Source organism: Taeniopygia guttata, chromosome 2 (assembly GCF_048771995.1).
Source record: "Taeniopygia guttata chromosome 2, bTaeGut7.mat, whole genome shotgun sequence".
NCBI classification, from domain to species: Eukaryota; Metazoa; Chordata; class Aves; order Passeriformes; family Estrildidae; genus Taeniopygia; species Taeniopygia guttata.
Genome location: NC_133026.1, coordinates 78,671,298 through 78,689,319, shown reverse-complemented (window position 1 = coordinate 78,689,319; position 18,022 = coordinate 78,671,298).

Below are 18,022 nucleotides of genomic sequence, written 5' to 3'. Positions count from 1 at the left end.
AACCTGTCTCCTAAACAGGCCAAAGTCTAAACCCTCCATAAGTCTAGCAGTTCTATTGACCTCTATCCTTACTCCTCAGAGAATCAAAAGCTCTACCATTTAGCAATCACTGTGCCCAAGATATTCTCTGACCCTGACATCATCCACAAGTCCTCCATTCACAGAAACAGGTGCAGTGGGCCACCTTTCCTAGCTGGATTGTTCAGCAGCTGCATCAGGAAGTTATGTCCCACACACTCCAGGACCCTCCTAGGTAGTTTCCTCTCTGTTGTGTTGTATTTACAGCAAAGATCCTGTAGGTTTAGTCACCCACAAGACTTCTCTCAGATTCTTATAGAACATCTACCTCTTTACTTTGGTTGGGTGATCTATAACAGACTCCCACTATGTTGGTCTTCCCCCTGATTCTTACCCATAAATGCTCAACCCTGTCATCACCATCATTAAGCTCTAGACAATTAAATCACTCCTTACCACACAGGCATACACCACCACCTCTCCATCCATGCCACAATCCTTTCAGGAAGTAAAGTTAGAAACTTAAACTTCTCTGCATGCCCCTTGTTTAATAATACAAGCAAGCAATTGACTTTCACCTCTAACATGCTGCTTTGCATTTGATGGAATTGAGTACCTCTGAACACCGTAACTAAATCCCTCTGGTGTATTTGAGTCCATTTGTCTATGCAACAGCCTTTGGCAGACTAAAAAGTTTTAGTTCAGTGGTTTTCCTGCTGGGTTGCATGACATGTTTCCAGATGATTTACCACACAGCTTCATGTACTGTGATCTGTTACTCTTCAAGCAATTGTACTTCATGCTGGTTGCAACTTCCTGCTGGGTTTTTTGACCAACAAAATTGTGAAGATTCTGAAAAAAATCCTTAATTGTTGTCTGACTGTTATTGCTTTATATCAGATTAAATTAACCATGATTTATGAATTGTCTAGGTAGACTCATAATGGTAGATGAGCTACACAAGAAAAAAAGATGCAGCAACATACAAAAGATTCTGGTAATATTACAACAGAGAGAAGTAGACCAAGAAGAGATTTTTTTTTTATCATAATGAATGCAGAGTTGTTCACAGTGACTGAATAAACAAAAACCCAAGTTTTGAAATCTACAATTCAGAATGCGGTAATGCCTCCAAAGAGCAATTGCAAATACAGCATTAAAATGACTCATTGACTCATGTGTATTGACCTAATATTGACTTTACTAAAGATTAAGCTTCCATAAATTGGCTGGGGAAAGAAATAGAAGCATAAAGGTTTCTAACTTGAGTATTTCTGTGTATGCACCAGTCCAGCAAAACACTGAATGTTGATTACCTTTATATAAAGTTTTTCTGTATCAGTGTCTCAGCCCCAGATGAAGTAAAAGTGATTGTTTATAAGCAGATGAGTTCATTTTGGTCTGTTGATGTATATTCAGAGGGAAATTGTTGGAAACAGAATCCTTATTTTGAGAGATTATCTACACTAACATCCTGATTTGAATTACATGCTGGGAATTTTCAACAGTGTCTTAAATTATTTGAATGAGAATCACATAGCATACATTTGAATCCTTAAATAATTTACAACATCATGAATACTTAAATTGATGAAAATTTAGGTTGGTTTTTATTATTTTATTTATTTGAGGATGAGTAACACAAATTCCCTTATAAGAGTCTTGTTGCATGAGAAGTATACATACAGGGAATGTATGTACACAGCAATCCTCTTTTCATACTGTTAACTCAGTATGAAATGATTTTATATTTTTTGTGGGTATGACACTGCTGCAAGCTAGATATTCAAAACCTGTAGTAGCTGCAGTGGGTAACCAGGGCCTGGTTATGGCCCATATCATCAGGAGAGAGTGTGGGAAGATACCTTGTTATTCAATATTGCTTTATGTCACAGCCAGAGGCAGGGAAAAGGGAGTCTATCTCTCTTTTCTGTGATGGAGGCGTGTCCTTTTGTGGTGGAATAAAAGCATGGTAGGGTGAGAAACCTGTTGATCATTGTACATTTTGTTGGACTCTTTGGTGAGCATTTTTGCATGTAAAATGTTCTCTTGTATATTCTTGTTATTAATACTGTTGTTGTTACTGTTATTTTTCTTATCTCACTGATGCTTCCAGTAAATTGTTCTTCCCTCTGATCTTTGCCTTTGTGCCAACAATTCTGTCTGGTCACCCTCCTGGTGGGGGAAAGGGGGCAGAAGAAGCAGAAAAGGGAGCGAGAGTGGCAGTGTGGTTTGGAAAGTCTAAGTGGGAGAACTAAATATGGGAGTAGCATTCCTAAATCACGATGTGCAGTAATTGTTACTTTGAGTGAATTTTACCACTTAGTTTATGTTAAGCTTTATTTACTTTATGCTTTTCCATACTACAAGAAGTTTCTTCATTTTGCTCAGAATGGCACTTTTCATATTTTGAAAACCAACCAATATAAGAAATACAGAATGAACTGAAAACTGTAGTCACTTCTTCAATAGTGGGAGGGAGCTGCAGTGATCAGTGAGTTTGCATTCTATCATTCAGTTTGTTTTAGGTAGCAATTGTTAACTAATGAGGGATTTGTATGAAAGCAAATGGAGAATATAGAGTGTTTTATTCCAAAGGTCAATGTGAGAGCAACAGAAGTGTTTAGAAGGAAAGGAAAGTGAAAAGCTCAGTCAGCACAAGGGATTTGAAATAGATCAGAGAAGGAGAAATAAAAGTGTTTGAATGTAAATTAGCTTAATTCATAGGAGAGAAAGCAAGTTTATTTTTAGGCAAAACATAAGAGGTATCAGAAAAAAATAATGTGGATCAGGGTGCAAAGAAGTGATTGCATCAGAGCTATTGTTTACAATACAAATGGTAGTATGCCATGAACACATTAGCAAATGAGTATCACACAGAAAAAAATTGAAATTATAGGGCAGGTTGCACATTACTATGATCATCTGCAGACTTTTCCACTTCATAAAGCTGCTGTTATAATGTACTGTTCAATAATATCTCTACCATAAACTTCTTAACTGGGGTTTCCAAGACAGTTTTTTACTCCAAATTTTTGACATTTACTGTTTACTTCTCTGTTCCTCTACTAGGATTTTGGTAATGGTTTCTGCTTTACACCTTTTTTTCCACTCATGTATGATGAAGGTTACCACAAATAACAATGGCTGTTTTTAGCATGCATCCTCTTCACAATACATTTCTCTCAAGGCTGGTAAATTGCCATTTCTCATTACTTGTGGAAAAGTGTTTGACTACCCAAAGTTGCATTAAATAATCCAGCATGATGTTACCTTTCCTAGGATCTGCTTTTCAAAGACTTCCATGTTTATTTATAAGGCGGCAAAAAAGAAATTTATTTATTCAGCTTTCTTCTTTTCTTGTTTGTTTTTAATGCCTAATTAAGTCATGAGTGATGATTTTGACTTTACAATAAGAGTAGCGTCAAAACACCTAAAATTTTACCAGCTGCTTCCACTATTTTAAATTCAACTATTACATGTGCAGAAGAATGTGGTTTACTACCCCAGCAGAGACAAAACAGATGCAACAGCATAATACATCCTTGTTCAAAGCCATTTCATTCCAGCAATTTTGTCTCTTGACTGAGGATAGCATGCACCGAAGTTCTTGAACTGTACATTACGAGCAAATATTGGCAAGAGCACAGTTGGTTTATTCTAGACCCATAAAGCTGAATTCCTAGTAAAAATATCTCATCTATATTTAATCAGTATCAAAAGCAAAGACTAACCACATCTAAAGGTACAGAATAACATTTTATCCAATGTCTTCAGATCATTAATTCACCCAATTCTTTTCAGTTTAAAAAATCCTGAAATGTTTTTTGTGGGTTCTTAGCTACTTAGCAATATGGTATTCAGTAGGAAGAAACTGAAAATATCAGTGTGTGTGTCAGTACCCATCATTAAGAATGAAGGAATTTTTAATCATTTATGATATTTTATGTTCAAATTATTTGAATGACCAAATATTGTTTATATCTGACTGTAACTATATAAAAAAAAGGAACTCTATCGCACACAACAACCAAAGTGACAGCCAGTTCTCTCTTGTACTTGCAACCAGGCTGAATTGGCAAAGAAATACAGTGTCCACCCAAACCCAAACCCAAACTGATAAAATGGTGAGAAGTATTAGGCAAAATTGTGCTTAACCATTAGTTTACATAAACTAGTAAGAACAGAAGTTCTGTTTTTGGAGTTATGGAATACCTGGTATTTGGAATACAGTATCAATTTGACCATCAGATGTGTACATACAGACGTACTGAAGTATAAAAAGAAATTCCTTCAAGAAATCTTTTGACATACCATTGGGCTAACATAATTCAATTCATTTCCTGACTTTTGACATCAGGTATTATACAATTTAAGAAACAATGGCAGTCACAGAGATGATAGAGAAGTATTTTATCTTTAAAGGAGTTAAGTCCCTCTCACACTACTGCAAACATCCTTTCTTGTTACCAAGACACTGCTTTGATTCTTAATTGACCTCTCCACAGGTATTGTGTCTGTATTCTTGTGAGCTTTGTGTGTCTTCAATGTAACAACATGCAATATTAAATTAGGATGTCAGCTTGTGCATTTCTTTCTTTTTCTGATGTATGTCAGTGAGCTGTTCACAGAATAACAATTCCATTGTGAAACACCCTACTAAAATCCTAGAGATTATTTTAAGACAGAAAATAATCATTTTTATTATGTAACCTCTGTCATTCTCAACAAAACCATGACCACAGTTATAAAGGGACCTTGCATTTCAATTTCATTTTTTTTCTTTATAACCTACACTCTGCCTTTGGGGTTGAAATGAAGCATGCTGTAAAAGATGTATGAAATAAAACACAGAATTCTGCTAGAAAATGAGTTTTGGAGAAAAAAAAAAAAACTCTGATTACTAGCATTCTTTAAAAAAGAAAAGAATTCAACTTATTTCTAGGAATTACAATGCTGTGAATGAAATAACGGTATTGGGAATATAAATGAGAATTGATTAGGCAAATGACAAAGAGACTTCTGATGAAAAAATTTTGTGACAGGTGACATTTTAATAGAGACATCTATAATAGGCAGCAAAATATAAATTACTCTACTAACCATTATCATTCTTATACAACCAGAGTATTGCTTTCTTCTTTCTAGAAATGCCTTTAATAGACTGTTTCAAATGAATAATAAAATTATTATAAATTGTAATCAAATTACAATAGTTACTATAATTAATTGTTACTAATAGACATATTATTATTCATGCTATATTACTACTATAAGTAAAAATTATAAGAAACTTCAAAATCATTTACGTTTTTAGAAAAACGGGGTTTTTTTCATTTACTTTTACAGATATATATTTGATTTGATAGAAAACTATTTATTAGCTCTTAATGAATACCTGAAGGAGCAGAATTTCTCTTTCCTAAATATGACTTTTAGTCTATAAAATGTGTTTGGATCAACTAAGTATGGTGTGCTTAGACTTTCATAAAAGCTAATGTGACTGGTGTTTGAAATGTTGTTTGCTATGTGAAAATTTTCCAACTAAATGTTTGTTTTTTATGTCATCTACCATATGGCATATGTACATATCAAACTCACAGCTCATTACTTTGGCAAGAATAAGCTGGCATGTCAGATTCTTTTTCAAAGAAGTGGATACACAGATGGAATTTTGTTTTCATGCCCACATTTTAAATAAATTATATAACATGTGTCACGCAATATGCTTGAAATTCTTTCTAACAGCTTAAACACCATTTAGAAACTTAAGAGCTAGTGAAATGAAGGTGGCATTAATCCCTCTTTCCAAATACCACAGAATGTAAATCAACACATATTAAGCTCAAAAATGTCTTAAAAAGATACAGTCAACTAAGTTTATTTACCTTCTCTGCACACTAATCGAACAAATTAACATTATAAGATTTATCACTTAATTATACCATTAATTGAGAACTCTATTTAAACTAGTATCTTAAATTTATTCTGTTTCTGACACAGCAAAGTATTTAATTATATAAGCTTCTCTATACTTTTATAACTTTCTATATGTGTAACTAAAATATTAGTATTGGCAGGTAAAAGTATATATATGAATATAATTTATATAATATTAAAAAATATTATTTGAAGTATAATATGCATAGAGTTATTCTTGAAATGCCCAGTAACATTATTTGATGTCTATTTGTATCATATGGCATAATCTACTCCTTCAAAAATTTAAAAATTACAATAAAGATTCTAACTTTAATTCAAGTGTTGATGTGATAAATTGTCAACTGTTATCATTTGGAATGCCACAAAACATCTAAAACAATTTACCATGTCTGAATTCAAATTTCTTGATTTCATCAAGATATGGTGAGTTAGCAAATTTCAGTTTAATGCTGTTTAGACACATGATGTTGACTCATAGTTAAGCAAAGTGGCTTGAGACAAGTTCACATACCTGAAGATTTATTAAAAGGAAAGTTATGTTGAAGGAAAATTAAAAACAAGAACTGGGTGAGATGGTAAGGAGAGAGAGAGGAGGGAGATTCTGTTACTGCTGATTGGAGCACGATCAAATCAAACGTAGGTTCTGCATGCTACAGCCACTGACGAGGAGATCTCTTACAGCAGCACTGTTGGAGTCAGCAGGTGCAAGATCAGAGGAGTAACACCAGAGCAATTGCATGAAGAAGCAAGGGAAAAACTCCTCTCGGTGAAGAGGAAGCTTGGGTGGAGGGTTATGGAGCTGCACCTGGGAAAAATCCCATGGATGGGCAGATAGAAGACCCTTATAACACAAAAGGCAAAACCTAAGGCAATGTACAGCACATCTCAAGCCAGTGGGGACTTCTTGTTAATGAGGCTAAAGCTGTTCCTGAAATAATTCAGACTATCTTTGTCTGCATGTGATTCCTGGCCAGTTTCTCAGAATATACAAGGTACAGTCATTTTGGTCAGTGAGCTTGGCTTGGAAGTTGTGGAGGAGGATAGAGAGGGGCAGCAGGCCTCACCCCTTCCCTACAGACCCATGTCCTCAGCTGTGCCAGAGCTCTGGCCCCTCTCTTCTGAGAAAGCCATCCTCATGTCTGTTACATATAAGAAGCTGTGTGTGGAGGAGAGGTGACTGATTCTGACACTATGTTCACTGCCAATAGATACTGTACAGAATATCTGATTTCACAAAAAAATCATGTCTCGAAAAAATGACATACAAAAAAAAACATTAGGAGTTAGTGACTCAGCTACATAATCTTATCCTAGTTATAAAAGTGGCAGTGTTAAGCAATGGATTTTTATAACAAGATTTATTTGTTTTAGGGCAACTTTCTTTAAGGAGCTGTGGAAAACAAATTCATCTAATGGTCTTCTGGGAAAAAAGACTGTTGAAGCATGACGTTATTCTGCTGTTTTGGGTGATGACACATCCATAAAAGAAAAATCATCAAAATGGTTATGAGTCTATTTTGTTCAAAACACTGAAATACTAGTTTCCAAGAAAAATAAATATATCTTTACAACTACAGAGATACCTGAAAATAGCTAGTCCTGTTGTCTCATTTAAGTTGCAAAAGAGATGGTCATGTGCACTTTCCACCTAAGTCACTGACATGAGTGATTTGCTCTTTTAGTAAATAAGAAAGTGTGAAATGAAATACATTTTGAATGTTCAATTCAAAATGTATTTCATACTTAACATATATCTTGATTCAATAGGAATCAAGATTTATGTTATAATGAAACCTTCTGCATGCCAAGAAAGAATATTTTGCTAGTGGGTAGTCTTAACTCATCATTTGAAGTGGAAGTGGGAGGGGACAAGTGACCCTGGAAATTTCTCTCCATCAAACCACGGCTTTCTGTAGCTGCTCTTCTGGCTGACAGGGGGTGACCACTGTCCCAAAGCACTGCTCATAATTCCTCCTTTCCTCAGACAAACAAAACCAAATTAGATGAATGAGCTCTGCCCAACCTAGTGCTGTGCCCTGAGAGGGCATCCTCCACGGAACTTGTGAGACCTATGGGGGAAGGAAGAAAAGGATTAACCTCAGGTTCCTGAGATATGAAGAACGCTTTCTATTGTCTGGGATCTTGTGGAGGCTGTTTCTGACCCAGGACTGTAGAAGTCCTTCACTCTCATTGTATCACATTCAAAGTTTTATGGGGTAGGTCAGGCTGACAAGGGATAGTTGCGTCTATCTGCAGGAGACCATCTACTTGAACTGTGGGCTTATGCACTGGAGCCACCCCAACATTTTCAATTTCATCTGTCACTGCTCAGTGCTGGTCCACCAGAAAACAGCTGCTCAGATGTCCCCTGGCAATCAATCTACACGTAAAGAAACCTGAGGACTGTTGTTCTTGTATCAGTGATGGATTAAAATGTTGAGTATATAAGGACGGTTCCCAGGAATGGTTAACGTTCCTTTTCTAGCCTGTGAATGGGCAATGGGTGAAAGAGCAGAGCCTGCTGCAAATCATGGTGACACTCATGTCCATGCTGTCTGTACTTCTAAGGTTCCATCAGCCATCCTTTGCCTGCATCAGAACTTCCCCACCCCAGGAACTCCTTGGTTGTTTTGCCTTAGACAGTGAAATAAGCTGTCCACATAGGGAAATTGTTATATCAGAGAAGAGCAGCAGAGAATTTCCTAAAAACAAGAATTCAAATAGACCTTACTCCTAATTCAATGAGCATCTTCTGAAAAGCAAAGTTGTAGAACCAATACAGCGTCTTCCAGAGGCAGCATTGTTCCATGCTGCTTTTAAAAAGTTTATATTTGTTCTTTAATGAGTAAGAAGGAAGGCAATTATTTATTAACAGCTTTTAAACATTTAAGATATATCGTTATAGTCATATTGAAATGTGATGTGGAATTGATACTAAGATAATTAGGACACATACATGGGACTTTTGTGCCACCCTACAGGTCACTTGGACTTAAAATTATAAATTTTATTAGATAATTATATTTCAATATCTGGTTTTGGACAAGACCAGTTATCTTTTTGGTAACGACAAGCAAGCTACTTTTGTTTGGTCTAACATGGAGACTTGGAAGTTATATCTTGGCAAATTCTGTTTGACAGAAACTGTCCCCCCTTTGTGCACACATCTTAACTCATATCCTAATATTTTTCTTGCACCTCTATGTATAATTAGAAAGCTACAGAGAAAACTGATTTCTCATAACTCCCTGAATTAGTATCAGATAACAACTTTTAGCTGTTTTAAATTCTTGAGAATAGATTCGTTTTCATTTTTAATTTAGGGATTATTGTGCTTATGATGCTCTGTAGGTTGACTTCTATGAGATCAGAATATTAATTTGTGCAGTAAGTGTCACAAATCTTCTGTTATATGTATCTTCTGACTATCATAAATTTACAAGGTCAATTTCTTTCATTTAATGGATCTGACTTATTTGGGTGTGAAATATTTTGGCCTAGCTGTAACCCACTATTATAGCTGAGAATAAGAATAAAAGATAACCATACTGCTTGGTGCTTTTTAATAGCATCTTTCACACTGTGAAGAGCCTAAGAATCTTTAATTCCCTTGTCTTTCTGACCTATTCTGAACGACCTCACTCCCTATTTGCTCCTTTAGTCCTGTATTTGTTACGTGCAATTTTATCATTTACCAAGGATTTACATATCCATACTTAAATTTCTCAGGAAAAAAATGAAGGTCAGGACTCACAAAGAAGTTTTAGATCAGCTATTTGAAGTATATTCTTCACTATGAGGATGATGAGGCACTGGAACAGCTTGCCCAGAGAGGTTGTGGATGCCCCATCTCTGGAAGAGTGCAAGGCCAGGTTGGATGGGCCTCTGAGTAACCTGATCTAGCAGAAGATATCCCTGCACATGGCAGGGGTGCAATTAGTTACTTGTTAAGGTTTCTTCCAACTCAAGCCGTTCTATGGCTCAACCATTATCAAGGATTATTTTCAAAGTGGACCTGCATTTTTCAGTTCTAATGCTTTTTTGAAAATCAGTAGGTGCTGCAATGGCAAAAAGTATTTTTCATTGTGCCATCTTGCTTGCTGTGTAACATTTCATTTGGTATATGAAGCAATGCTTAATTTTTCAATTGTTACTGTATAAAAAATTGTTAATTTTTTTGCCAATTAGTTTAATAACAAGAGCCATTTAAATAATATTTGGTGAGAATATTTGTGATTGAGAATCAATATTGCAAAATAGAATCCAGAACACAGAAGTTGGAAAGACTACCTCATTTCCCTCCTCTTCATCTTCATTTTTCAATTATGAATTGTGGCAATTGGTTAATACTTTTTCTAATGGCATTTTATCTTTACTTTCAGAGTTTAAAAGGACTAGAAATTATTTTTGTCTGTTTGTTCTTTGACTTCAAATATAAAAGGATATATTTAATTTATAGAACGTCACAAAAGGAATGTAGATAGCTATATCAAATGATTATCTAAGTACCATTAGAAAGAGTAAATCTTGTTATGAAAGGATTTGGCGAGTTCTTGAAATTATGGGAGATAACAGCTTTTTTAGTCCTTACCAGCCTAATCAGATTATTAAATACTATTTTAATTTTACTTAAAAAAACAGTTTTCAAGATTTTTTGTCTGACAACGAGATAGTCATATAAAAACAATATAGTGTAGGTGAAACAAATCATGTGATGTAAGACATCAAAAACCGTGAAAATTATCTTCAAAGACATGGAAAAAAAGTTTTGTAGCAATGTAAATTTTTGTTCACAATGTAAATACTTAAAATTATGGGGAAAGTAAATGATCCTTCATTTTGGGAAATTATTATAGGCATTACTTTTCCACTTGCTGTGACTATATGCTGAACCTATTATTCTGTGCTTGCACTAAATGAGACTTGCAGGAATCTGAGTTATATGCCCCGTGAAGCTTCCTTTAGAGCTGTTGTTACATGAATTCATCTTTTTATGAACCAGTTTTCTGCCTCCACAGAGCTCACACAAACATGAGAAAATATCTCTTTGGACTTGAGTTATTTTCAAGACTCAAAACTCTTGACTAAATATAGTGTGTTTTAGAGACACCTCTGCTAAGCCATTTTTCCATTTACATAGTATAGAATGGAGGGGAAAATTCTTATGCAGCTGGAAGAAAGCACATTTAAAATAACTAAGAGGAACTTACAGGGAAAATATCTTTCTAAGGAATCTTTACAGAAATGTGGACTTGCATGTGAATCTGTAGTAACATGTTTGCAGTATATTTATGTTTTAATTAGTTGCTTTCTTTGATTTGTGACAAGCAATTCATTTTCAAGTCTATGCAAATGTCTGGGCCTTAGATCACACCTTTGAGAAGTCGATGTCAGCAATCATTTTCCAAACTTCAAGTTTTCATGGTAGGGATAGAGACAGGAGAAGCAGATCCTACCTTCAGAAGTCCATTTCTACATTAGTACTGAATGTTTGTTTGGTTAATTAATAAAAATAAGCCTATACTTTCAAAATAAAAGGGAGAACTGAAGTTTCATATATAATCTGTTATTTCCTGAGAAAAGCTATTTCAGAAGTATAATAGCAATTTGGTTCTTCAGCTCTTTTCCTGACTATAAAATGGAAGTATCAATGTGTAGCGATATGAGATTGAATAGGAGAAAGATGAAGTGGAAAAAGAGAAATATTAATACTAGAAATAATTTCTTATTTTTTAACCATTACATGAAATACCTGTCAGCAAGTAAAATTAATATTTTTAAACAGAATCATGACCAAATTTGATTAATTTTCTGTTCTTGCTGTCAAATTGTGAGAACAATATTTCTGTGGTATAACTGATGTCAGTATGGGTATCTCACTTAATCTGTTTACTTAAATGTTCTTGAATAAAGAAATATAAAATCAAAGTTATTAAAGTTGTATAATATTTTCTTCATGCAATAATGACCATATAATTACAACAGTCAGTTATGCAATTATATTTCTACTTGAGCTTATATTTCATGTAAGTGTATGCAGCAATTCAATTTCTTCAGCATGATTATGCAGTGTCATAAAAATGTAAATAAATATGCTACAAAGAAAATGTGAATAATTTAAGTTATTAGAAAGAGAAATTGTTCAGTCCAAAGTTGCTTAATCATCACATGCTTAGTTTATTACTGCACTTTTCCCTTTTATTACTCCCAAGAAATTAGAACAAATTTTATTGGCACTTAAAATTGTTATTTAGTTTATTATGTAAACCATGCTACATTTGCATATTCTCTAGACTTTCATTATTGAACAACTGATTCTTGGACTTAATAAGAATAATTTCTTTGGAACAGCTTCATGAGCTGTTGAGGATGCAATCGTGTTGATCATGTTCCTCAGCATATTGCAAGAAGGTGCGGAGTAAAAAGAAGCTATTGATGAGGAAGTCACACTGTCATTAGACAAGTGTAAGAAGCTGTGGGATATTTATTCCTATATAAACCGCAGAAGTTAGGAAAAAATAAAGAGAAGTAGAAATAGCTAAATTCCGTAAACAGCATAGGCAAAAATATCTGTTTCAAATTATCTTCATTTGGAAGCAGGTTCAGAGATTGCCTCCTGAAGAGGAATGTTACGTTGGAGGCTCCATGGACAAAGTAAATTCAGTGGTGAGTAGACCACAAAGCATGCTAAAAAAGCTAACAAGATTTTTGGAGAACATGCTTTTGGACATGACAGCTTAAGTTTGAAGAAGTCCAGTGAGTGTGCTTCAGATGTACCAGCAGAGTAAATACTTGCTCTTATTCCCTTTCTTGTTGTTCAACAAGGACATAGTTGAAAGCACTATTAAAAAAGGATATTAAAAAAAACAACAACAAAAGAAAACCCAAACAAATAAAACAAAAATTTAGCAAACCAGAATGAACAGAAACAGAGTTTGAGGATTCTATAAAATGATCAGAAAAAAGTGCAATATTCCTTTGTCCTTGAAACACCTTATCTAGAAACTGATATACGTGAAGGATGTCCACCATATTTCACTGATCTACCAAATCTCTATAGATTCCTTAGGAAATATTTTGCAACTATAATAGAAATGTTACTGGAAAAAAAAACTGAGGCATAATAATTCTCTTTTACATGTTTTTTCTCTCAGCTATGGTTTTGGAAAAGATTTTAATTGACTTTGCCTTAATTTAGCTCACTGCAAAGACTGATCACATTCAAGTATGGATTCAAGGCCCTGAGCTGACTAGGCTTTCATCAAATGTTCTTCTTGTTGTGTGTAACTATTATATAGAGGGAAATTTCATTTCATGTTATAATAGATTTTATAAAATGCTAGTTAATAGCCAAAAGGAAATAGAATTCCTTCCATAAGAAGAATAGTGAAATGGATCAAGTTATAAGGATCAATATATTAGAAAATGTTGAAAATACTTTCTGTTATTTTACTTAAGTCTTTATCATTACTTTAATATTTAGAATGTATTATCTAATGCTTTTTTATAATATGGTAATTTTTTAGTGTTTGGCTTTGTAATTTGGATTAATCTTCTTATTATTTGTTTTTATTTCCCATATTTTAGGAAACCCTGCTGACAATAAGTAATTCCATGGATTCACATCAAAATACCTTCCATCAAAACCATGTCATTTTCTAGGAACATCCACCCTTGCCACTGTGCAAACTAAGCTGTTACTTGACTTTTGGACCACTGCTGAAGAAACATAAGAAATTCCAATTATGGGAAAAGTGTTTGGTTCATGCAGCTTAAGCAAAATTAGAAGTGAAGTGTTTTATTGATCCCTTAATGATACATAGTTAACCTATAGGCAGCAGAACATCAACCTAGCAAAAGAGGAACCATGGTCCTAGGGGACTTGCAAAGGGTTAAGAAATACCTACAAATTTGCTAGGCACATGCAGAATGAAGGTAAATCACTTCTCCCTCACAGGCAAGGTTTATTTCCTCACTTCTGGGACTGTGGTTTTGCTTCTTGCAGATGCCTCCTGTGGGAGACATCAATAGACTTATTTGTGTCAACCTGTGCAACCTAAGCAACCACATCTACATGTTTTTGGAACAGCTCTGTTCCTCTCTCTGTGTGTGTGTGTGTGAATTGATAATGGTGTGAGTTTTGGAATCATGAATCTGAAATTAAGTCACTATATAGTAAATAGTACATTATAAATAGTAAATTCTTCAATGATTAAGTGCTACTAAACCCATTTGCACCCTCAACTTTTTGTTTCTGTATCCTCTGTACCCTTGCCCTTTCACATCTCTGGTGTCTGTGTAAATCATTCTAAATTGATTCTAATCTGATTTTCCTAAGTATGGTTCATCCAAGTAGTAACTAATAGAGTGAACCTCAGCATCCAGCTATCACAAAGTTGCACTTTTGCAAATTCATGCTAAGACCTGTGGTTTTTTTGTCAATACCTGTGATGATGATTCTTTAAGCAGCTAAATGCCCCATCATGACATACCCATGGTGAACACTGCAGAACTTCTCAACTCCCTCCCTCCCTTCCTGGGTCCTGTCCTGACCATGCCCAACTCTAAGGTTCAGACTTGGTACAATCTTTCAATCTTTGAATTAGGCTTAGCCAGTTGCTAAAATATCAGGAAGGATTGCCTTATGGAGTGTTTTTTTTTTTTATTTTATTAACTTTTTTTTTTTTTTTTTTTTTTCCCTAACTCTTACTATGCCTCTCAAGAACTGAGGCAGAGGCAGGGGCAGTCCTCTGTGATGTTGCTATAAATTCTTTTACTTACAAATAAATAAATAAATAAAATCAGGTTTCCCTTTCCATTAATTCTCTTTACATTTTTGAAGTCCCTAATTGTGAGCAAAGTAAAGGGTTTATTGTTTATTTTTTTCTTTGCACCAGAATGTACTAATCATTTTAGGAAATACCTTCTGCCACTTTAGTGACTGTCACAGATTGAGAAACACTAAATTACCTGAAGTATCTGGCTTCTGGTTAATTGGGGAGGACAATTAACCCAATCTGAACACTGAGGTTCAGAATTTGTTGGTTTTCCTCTCAGGAAATGTTTTCCTGCTGTCACCTCATAGAACAGTAGAGAGCACTGGACTCTTTCTAAGGGTCAGTATGAATGCAGCAGTCCAATATTTAAACTGTTAAGGTCCAGGAAGACATTCAGAACGGTGATCTGTTTATCATTGCAAATTTGATTAATGATGATGGTGCTTTTACAAGGTTAGCAAAAGATGTAAAGGCCAGCTCCTGGCAGGGTTTCAAGTTTCTCCTTGGACTGCAACAGTGCTTAAAAAAAGACAGCACTTTCACAATAGGAGAACAATTTTTGTATACTTAGCCTTAAAGTGGCAAACCATTTTGGCTACACTTGAAAGCATTTCACAGCCTTATTTGCAGGCACTGTTATCCACCACCTATAATCACATTTATAGTGTCTTTACCCTGTTCATCTCTTTTTGTTATATTAACACCTCTAATTGGCAGACCAGGCAATTTTTTACCTTCAGCTATATGAGCCAAAGAAGAAACACTGTTGGTGAACAATTTAAGACCCTCTATCAATAATTTGAAGTGTTAACATCAATTAAAGGTCAATATTTTTGCCCTGTAAAATCACCTGCAAAATTGCCAAAATAAAATGACTAAGTACTCTGTCATTTCAAAGGGTTGTTGAAAATAATGCATTATAAAGGACCTCCCTGCTTCAGAAAGCACAAATCATGCTTTATGAAAAAGATTCATCAGAGAATTTTTATGATTAGTTTTAAGTTACTTTGAAAATGCTCTTCTATCTTTGTAGTGGTAGTGATGCCTCAGATTTTAGCTTCTCTATTTTTCAGATTCTGTACTGCTTTAGTGTGCAGTTTTGAGCTTCACATTAAGGGATGGTAAGCTCTCTTCACAGAGTAGCTAGACAAAACAATTCCTTCTCTAGCTGGGGACAAGGACAGATGATCCAAATTTCAGGCCCAAGAGCATAAATAATGGCGCACTGAAGAGAGAAAAACAAGGAGGGGAGTTCAAAGTTAAAGCTATAATTGGTCAGTTAGTTCCAATATGCAAATGGACCAGAACCTATAAAATTGTGAGACCCCATGGCCAGTCATCCATTTTGTGGCCATTTTGGGTTAATCTTGGGCATAGCCCTGGCTGGGTTCTTCTACTGCCCAGGGTATATCCATTGAGGTCTTCTAATAAATATCTACTTTATTCTTTAACTCCATCTAGCCTCTGTTCTAGGTCAGCCTTCATAAGGCATCAGCTTCAAAAATGCAACGATATTTCTTTTAATTAAACTTAAGATTCAAATGCCACATGAGACAATATTTAATATTTGGTTTTAATTTTTGAGTCATTAAGGTAATTTGAATAAGAATAATTTTAAAGAGCCTGACTTTTACTTTAGGGTTGTGTTACTAAGAAAAGTGATTTTCCATGTGCTCATTTACTCCCATTTTACAACTCATTTAGTCACATTCACCTTATATAAGGAAATACAAAGCATAAATGTTCAAACATCAATGATTGCAACACAGACATCTTGCATGTGTCTGGAAAAATTAATTCATTTTATCCCTTTGTAGAACATTTTGAAACAAACACACTCTTCATCAGACTTTCTATTTCAAATATTCATATTTAAATTCCATTTGGGATCACAGTCTTGTAATCTGTTGGAGATAATATATAAAATTTATATACTGGGGCAATACTGTACCAAAACCAAAATTTAAAAGGAAATAATTCCATAAGAATGGGGAATGCTTGCAGTTTTGGCCTGCTTGTTAAAAACATCTGCCAGCAATAAATCAGGACTAGTTGAAGCTTGTGAATGTAAATGGAATACTTCTGTTGCATAATTGGTATTTGTTTTCTTTTTTTTTTTTCAAAGGTGGGAAAATGGCTGATGAAAAGGACATGGTGTGAAAACTTAGTATTATTCCCTGATTGTATTCACAAGAAGCATCTGAATAGAGGAACATTGTGCAGTGCTTTTTCTCTGGGTTCAAAATTCCTAACTCAATTATGTTTATTTGCTAGCATGCTCAGATCTACTTCATTGTTGCAAGATATAGCAATTAAAGTATAGAATAACTAATTACTTCTCTTATATAGAGTTCAAATCTTGAAAATCACAGGTAAAAGTATACATACAGTTACTGTGCCTTTTTTAATTCTCTTAAGATTAGGTTTTACTGGCTCAATGCTGTCTTTAGACACAAGATAGACAACTTGGTCATATTATTTTCCAAGACTTTTTCAGATGTCATGTATTAGTTATTTGTGGACTGCTTTTTTATTTAAAATCACAGCAATATTTCCTACCTCAAAAAAATACAAACCAAACAAAAAACCCAAACATTTTTATTTATCACACCGGGTACATGAAGTCCATGTTTAGGACTGAGAATTCAATTCTGAATGGGACAACACTTCAGGACACATGTGACAAATCCTTATTGCTTTTTTAGAGTAGGAGCACAATATGGCAGCAGTACAATGCTATTTCCATTCTAAATGTACACATCACCCAGGAATACCAAGATTACCAGCTGCTGCACCAGCACATGACTGTATAAGTTTTCTTTTACCTTCTAGAATTAACATTCGTCAGTCACAAGTGCATTTGTTACTATGTGAGCAATGAGTTTAGGTGGGTCCCTTTCCTTCCCTATATCCAGTAATCTTAGAGTAGCACAGAAGTAAACAAAACAGGTAGGCAGACAAAGATGTACTCTGCATTAAAACTGAAGTGATATTAACTCTGTGTTTTTCACTTTGGATGAACTCAGTTCTGAGCTGTCTTCTGAATTCAGTTGAGTAAAAGGATATTTTTTTCCCGAAATTATTCTTACATGATGAGTCAAAAAGTTGCAAGTGCCATCTCTAGATTAAGAGAAAACATTAAATTACATACCATGTGTATTTTCTGCATCAGACACAGAAATGAAAACAGACATCAGCAAAAAGATAAGTAAATTAGACATCCTGCGGGTGTTGGGTTTTTTTTTTTTTTTTCCACTTCTGTGCATAGCCACAAAATCTATTTT